Here is an 8,012-nt window from a genome sequence, read left to right as displayed (position 1 = left end):
GACAAGTGAGTTTTACAAAAAAATGTTAATCATCTGGCTAGTCAAGCATGGTAGTGGGACTGACATGGTTTGAGGATGCATGAATGCCGTCAACATTGGAAATCTGAATTACACCTAAAAGAAACATGCATGTCAACGTGCAATGTGACTACTGAGGCAGATCATGATACTCTCCATAGATTTAATTAAAATATCACACCAATCTACATGTATTTCACTAGTTTGCCCATGAGTGCTTGGTGTACAATATGCGTGAGTTGCATGCTGGCTGGCCTCGGTCCTGGGATGTTTAAAGCGGAGATCATGCGGGATGAGATCCGCTTCCACCCCAAGAATGCATAAGACCAACCTGGGGTGAATTTCTCAAAACCAAAGTTGTTTACTACATTAGCTACATTGTTTTCAATGCATTTTCCCATTAGCAACTACCAATGTTGCTAACAGGCTAACAACTTCTCTTTTGAGAAACTCACCCCAGCCTTGCCGATGCGAGCAGGACGAGGTCTGCTCGCATCCCAAAAGAGCAGAATAGCTCAGCAGAACAGCAGAGCTTACAGGAGGGCCAAGCTAAAACAAAACAAACCAAAACCCAAATTAACAAATTGATGATATGGCGATGAGAGACGGCGGTCAAGAATAAATAACTGAATAAGAAATAAAAACAATAGTGATGGTAAATAAATTGACAAATAACGTGTTGTGGTGAGATGGTGACGATCCGAAGCCAAAGTGAGCGCTTGATGCAGGAGACAAATACCTGTGATATTTGCACGCACAGCATATAAGCGCTGAAGAAAGTGGCCAGGCATTTTAAATGATAGCCCATGTTAGTTGCCGAGGTGGCTGCTCCGATTCTGAAGCAATTGTCCGAGTAACGGTTGAGGGGGGCTCCGCTCACTATAACCGATTTCCGAACATGCTTGAAAGGCGCTGCGAGTAGGCCCTAACGGTGCGTTATTGTGCCCGTGATGAACAAAGGGCTGGATGGTGGGGCCCGGGATGATGTTGTGGCAATGCTGGCAAGGCTGGCAATGTGTGCGTGTCGATATACAGCTGTTAGCGATGCTGTTGCTACTAAGCTGTCCAGGGCACAGGCAATCGAGAGATCCTTGCACTTGGGCCAGAGCTTGTTTGATGGCGAGTGCATTGTGTGACCAATCGTGCGCGGTTCCCGATGAGGTGACCTGAAGACGAGCTGTGTTAGTGGCTTTGTAGGCCTAAGACAGATGACAATCCGAGGCGTGGCACAATAATGACACAAATAAAGTAAAATAAGGTGGCTACCCGTATGTTGCTGTGCAAAAAAAACACTGAGTTGTGCCACAGGCCCGAAAAGAGATTCGTAAGAGAGACCCAGATTGAGAAATTTGGTGTGTGGACGCTGCTTCCGCCACATGTCTAGCCAACGGAGAGTGCAGTAGGCCTAAGCCAAAATACACATTAGCTAGAATAATCACTTGTGAAGTTGGAATTCGATGCTTAGTAGGGATACATTCTTGTGATAACGCTGGAAGCGAGGTGGGTAGGCTTCAGTCTGAAGCGCATAACGTTATGCGTGCATGGAGAAATTGAGTTTCAGGCTTTACTGTAGACAACTAGATTGGAGTGTCTGTGATGCTGTAATGTCGCGGACAAAAGCACTTGCGAGGTAGGCCTAGCCCATAAATTAAAAGGTAGGCCTATGTTAACGGCCATGCGTTTACCCGCATCTGTAGTGTGACTGCTTACGTGCCGATAGGGGAAAAGGGGAGAGAAGATACTGAGAATGTGAGTAGCCATGTTAGTATTGAGTAGTCTAGGAAGGCGAGACGTTTCTAGCGCAATGGTGGTGAGGTTAATGGGGACTAGCCGAGTTGTATTCGGTCCGAGCGGCAGTTTGGGTAGCCTGTCCGTGCACACGCAGTACGGTATGCAAAACTGCATGTGATATGGACGGTGGTGGAGGTGGGCACCAGGCACGAGCATTACTGCGAGCTGTCGCTACAGAGCCGCCTGGAGATATCCTGCTGCTGGTTAGGGTCTGCGGGTGCCCGTAGATCCGGTGTTCTGTCAATATGAGCTGCCTCGTGGAGATGAGCTACCAGTTGCATAACTCGACAGTGGCGTCCTATCTATTTATGCTGCCTCGTCGAAATTAGCTACCTTGATTTTCATTCCGTGGAGACGTTTCAATAACTTGCTGATAAAATATTGATTGTTTATTTTATTTACTATTTTAACCCTCCTGTTATCCTTGGGGTCTATTTGACCCCTTTCAATGTTTAACACCTGAAAAATACATGAAGTACATATTTCTTCTGCCTCATATTTGATGACTTTTCCTAAATAGATGGGATGAATGTGAAAAACGTGAAATTTCAGCAAAAATGTTTTCCCTAAGTGCTGTACACATTTAGGTTACATCCGTGTTCCTTGGGGTCAATTTGACCCCAATTGTTTCAAGTGTATAAAACATAAATGGAACATTCATATTTTGCAAATAAATGTTAAAATCTGTTTAGATAATGTGAAATACATGAAAATAAGCTTTTCAGCCATGTTTCTTCTGAACATTTTGCTTTTGTTTGGGCCCTGATAACTAAAAATGCTAATGATATGGGGGAGGCCTAAAAGTAAAGCACGGCAACATTTTGGACATTGGTGGCTAATACATCATTCACATTTTGACAAAATACACCAACTGAACCTTGTTGTAGCCAAAGCACCATCATGGCACCCACCACAGCAACACCCCCCCCCCCCCATTCCTGTACCCTGGGAGCTACTTTTGCACCCTCTCACTACACACAAACACTAGTATAAGACGGGTCACATATAGTCAGCATTGCTGTGCATGCTGTTCTGTGCCCATACATAATTATAAGTGATGGTATATTTGAAGAGAAGCTTTATGATTGTGATCCAAATATTGAAATGGACACTGATGGTGACAAGCCATTGTACTTCTTTAGATGGAGACGATCTCAAGGTTGTTTGCTATGTTGAGAGATATAATGGTGCTATTCTTCTCCTCATTTCAGTATTGTGTTCCAAATTGACGTCTTTGTCTGCAGCCTTGGTTATAAACTGGTGCTACCTGACATAGAGAAGGCAGGAACAGCAACAGCTGTAACTTTTGTGAAGGACATACACATTGACATCCATACCACAAGTTCTCCAGTGGGCATACATAGTGAATAGAAGTAAACATACAAGTTGCTAGCCCTGTTCCTTCAAACATTACCCCACAACCATGACCATGTAAATTGTCTACAAGGAGCACATGCAAACCTTTTTTCCTTATGTGCACACTAATTCAAGCGTAGAAACAATGTAGAAAACAATGATTTTCTATGTTGTTCCCGAAACTCTTGGTTGGCAATGTATCCATGTTCTTACCTAACTATTATACTTGTGCTATAAATACACATTCAAACATTCAGAAAAATGAATGTTGGACTTAAAAAACCCTCTGAATGTTTGGAAATATGTCTATTTCTTTTAGGGTCAAATTGACCGATATGGTAATAGATAGATAATATCCTTGATAATCAAATTTGTTTTTTCTTTTCAAGTGTTATAAGTTATTGTAATTCATATTTAGAGAGTATATGGAGCCAATAAAATTAAAATAATATGTGTCCATCTGTTTTTAGACCAATTAATGACATTTTATTGTTATTTTTTCTAATTTTCGCCTAGTCATGGATTACGTTTTTTGGTGTGTAGGCTATGTGTGGGGATGCTAGGATATATTGAAAGGCCTTTTTATGTCACCAACAGAGCAATAATACATATCTGAGACATAAACATGTGCCAAAGTGTTGTTTCATACTGATTTTGTAGACATTTAAGTGGTTGGGGTCAAATTGACCCCAAGGATCACGGATGTTCCAAAATTTGAGGGTAACAGGAGGGTTAAAACGAGCAGCATATCTCGTCCCTGCCTTTAGATTTTTCCGGAGAAGTTTCTGATAATAGCCAACTCAATATGATAATATAACAACAAACACAGCTCCTTTGAAAAGCTGCAAATATTTAAATCCAAGCTGAACCCCTCTAGCTGAACCCCTGTACTGTTCCCAGTACATGACACAAGTCATAATCTAAGTGAGAGCTTTTGCTTCGCATTTGGTAGCCTAGGTCTGCACGTTTCGGAAGAGAAGAGAAGTTTGAAGCAACGTCGGGTGTGGGAAATTGATTGCATTTTCTTGAACAGAGACATCCTCTACATTTTTACATGACATGGGTTAGTTAGGAGAAGTTAAACGGATCGAGAGAAAGCCTGAATTGGACCTAGGTCAGATTTTCAGTAGCCTATGGGTTGACTATTAGATGTCAGGCTATTTTAGAATAAGTTTGACGCAGGGTAATTTTGCGCAAGGAAATGGAGAGGGTGTGTGTGCAAAAACTTTCAAGGGCTATAGGATTTAAATCTGGGGTGTACTCACTTTTGTGGCAACATCAACATTTTCAAACATTAATGGCTGTATTTAGTTTTTTTGTGAGTAAACGATACATTTAAACGGTTATATATGTTCTTAACAGGTCACTAATCATTGTCATCTAATCATTGTCATCCACGGAATTCTGAGAGATAATTTTTGCTGCTATCACATTATAACATGATACTTTTCACTTAATTCAGTATCACTGAGCCACAACATTTGTTGGGTGGCAGCTCTTGGCTGATGTAAAGTTCAGTCCCATACCATATGTATAGTTTAAATCTGTTTACTAAATCACATACTTGGTGCTTGAGTTGTGGTTGTTGCAGGTGTTGCGGGTGTTGCAGGTGTTGCGGGTGTTGGTGCTTTAGTTGTGGTTGTTGCAGGTGTTACAGGTGTGGCGGGTGTTGGTGCTTCAGTTGTGGTTGTTGCAGGTGTTGCGGGTGTTGGTGCTTCAGTTGCAGGTGTTGCGGGTGTTGGTGCTTCAGTTGCAGGTGTTGCGGGTGTTGGTGCTTCAGTTGCAGGTGTTGCGGGTGTTGGTGCTTCAGTTGGGGGTGTTGGTGCTTCAGTTGCAGGTGTTGCGGGTGTTGGTGCTTCAGTTGGGGGTGTTGGTGCTTCAGTTGCGGGTGTTGCGGGTGTTGGTGCTTCAGTTGGGGGTGTTGGTGCTTCAGTTGCGGGTGTTGCGGGTGTTGGTGATTCAGTTGGGGGTGTTGGTGCTTCAGTTGCGGGTGTTGCGGGTGTTGGTGATTCAGTTGGTGGTTCCTGAGTTGCTGTGGATACCGCACACACACACACACACACACACACACACACACACACACACACACACACACACACACACACACACACACACACACACACACACACACACACACACACAGACAGACAGACAGGAGATATATGGTAAGCTGTGCAATTAGTGACTGAGAAACAAGAACTGTCCAACTGTGTGTATGTTGCAAGGTCATGATGGTACAAACTGCAAGCTTGACCCCTCTTCATGTGCATCAAGTGCTTGCTTTTCATTAGGGCTGGGACATTAATGCATTATTTACGATTAATTAATCACACAAAAATGTACGCGATTAAAAAAAAAAAAAACGAATTTTAATCACACTATAATATAGCTACATAGTTCGTGATTAGACCAGTGTGGAGGGCAGCATTTCGCCTCATGGTGGAGTTCTCTCTTCTTTTAAAAATGAACAATATTTTTACATTAAGCTTATTTATTGTCATTATTCAAAATCCATGTGAAAAAAAAACACTTTTCACTGTTTACAAGTCAGATATTTAAATGTGATTAAAATGTGATTAATTCATTTCAAAGCCTATAGATTAATTTGATTAAAAAATTTAATCGAGTCCCAGTCTTACTTTTCATAATGGTAATAACAGGTTTTTGAATAGGTCCACAAAGGACTAGCTTCCAGTGATGCTGATCAAAATTTCACAAGTCGAGTTAGTCTGGCCAAGCCTGTGGGGTATTTCAAATCTTCCCAGAATTCTTAACCAATTAAATTATCAGATTTTCCACAGCTTGATGGTGTGAGATTTATGCAATTACGCACTCGTTCTTCTGGCAGGTGAAAAAGTGATCTGATTGGTGCTCACTAGCAGCACCAGTGGAATGTAGAGTGAATGAACACAAGTCAGAACAGGATAGGACCACCTTCTCAGAGTTGGATATTTAATATTGTTGGCCAGTTCAACACAGTCATGATAGCCAGGTTAGCAAAGGCAGTTGTAGCATCTAACCCGTTTAATCTCAACCTTTTTTGAGCAAATGCTCCCCTTGAACCTATCATGAGTCTGCCAACGCCCCTTTGACCTCATCATAAGCCTGCCAACACCCCCCTTAGTATTAAAAAATGACACAGATTAATGCCCCCAATGGCAACCCTCCCTGTGGGACTGTAGAGCCCCTGTTGAGAAACACTAGTCTAACCCCATTAAGGTCCCCAGAACATTAACCTCTGGAGTCCTTCTTGAAAGCAATCTACAGTGTACAGCATAATCTTTTTTTATTTTTTCCAGTAAGTAACCCTGCAATCATGTCATAAATGGCCATTTGTTGACAGCCCGCTTCATTTTTTTCTGGACTTTGGAACGCAATAAAGTTTCAACAGAAGAACACACCGTTTACCTTAAAGGTTTACTGTGTAAGCTGCCCCTCCTCTTGTTCAAACTTGTCAGGTTGTGTCAGGCCTGTGACAGTACGATAGCCGCAATAATTATTGTGACTGTGTTTATTTTTATTTTTTTAAATAGGCGCTTTATGTTTCTGAATGATTAGGTAATGCAATTCAATATGGTCAATATGGCCGCAACATACAACAACAACCTTCAGGTGGAAATTTAAAGCCAAGAAGAAGGTGGATGATGGTGGTACATAGTTTCACACGCTGAAAATAAATAAAATCATGACACTTAGGTCAAGGGGCTGCTTTTGATAAACTTGAGAAACAGCTGATAGCATGATGACAATGGTCATGACCAACAGCCCTTTTCAATCACATATCTAAATATGGGCCCTTTATCATTTTGAATAAACAGATGTTTTGTCAGTTTATTCAATTGTGTTTACGTGTATCTAAGTTCGCAATGTGTAATGGGCTACAACAATGGTTTGGAAAATCTCTACTTTGTGAGACTTTTTTTATTTGTTTGCTTTTTTCTTGACCAAATATCCAGCTGAGTTCGCTAATAGTCCATGTAAACATAAACAAGAGGCAAACTGTAGGTCAACTGTACAAAATTATCTACATACATGAGATTAACTGAAATCTTTCTCCAATCATGCAAGCATATTTATAATTTATAATAACAAATCCTAATAATAACTTGGTTTTATATAGCGCCTTTCAGAGAACCCGAGGTCGTTATGATAATAGGCCTACATTTACAAAAGGAATTTAGGAGAATTTGGGGCAGCCATGGACTAGTGTGGGCTAATGGTTAGGCTGGTGGTCTTAAGATCAGAGAGTCGCCAGTTCGTATCCCACCCTTACCTATCCCTACACCTCTTTCCCTGGCTAAAGAGTCCAGTGCAAGGCACAAACCCACATTTGCTCCAGGTACTGTAACCAATAGGCCTATCCTGGCTGTAACATACCTGTAATTGTAAGTCGCTTTGGATAATAACATCATCTAAGTATGCAATAATAATAATAATAATAATAATAATAATTGTATTTGTATAGCACTGTGTCATACAAGGCATGTAACTCAAAGTGCTTAACAAATGGGAAAAAACATTGTTAGAGATAGATTTAAAAGGAGAGGAGAGATAGATTTAAAAGGAGAGGTATAGAGGAGAGGCAGAAAAAGCAGGAAGGCAGAGGAAGAAGAGATAGACAGAGAATGTAGAGTCATAAGGTCAACGTAGGTTAGGACCAGGATTCTTAGATGTGTAAGGTCCATAGTGGCTGGGCCTATCATAAGTCATAGATAGTCACACAGAGATTGGGCGCTCAGGTGCGGCCCCTGGTGGCATCAGGGGTGAGGAAAAACTCCCTTTCGCTTGATTCATAGTTTTGTTCTTGCATTGTTTGCACTGGATTTAATGTCTACTGGCTTGACATT

This window comes from Engraulis encrasicolus, chromosome 17 (assembly GCF_034702125.1).
Source record: "Engraulis encrasicolus isolate BLACKSEA-1 chromosome 17, IST_EnEncr_1.0, whole genome shotgun sequence".
Lineage (NCBI taxonomy): Eukaryota > Metazoa > Chordata > Actinopteri > Clupeiformes > Engraulidae > Engraulis > Engraulis encrasicolus.
Note: the sequence above shows the minus strand (reverse complement) of the source record.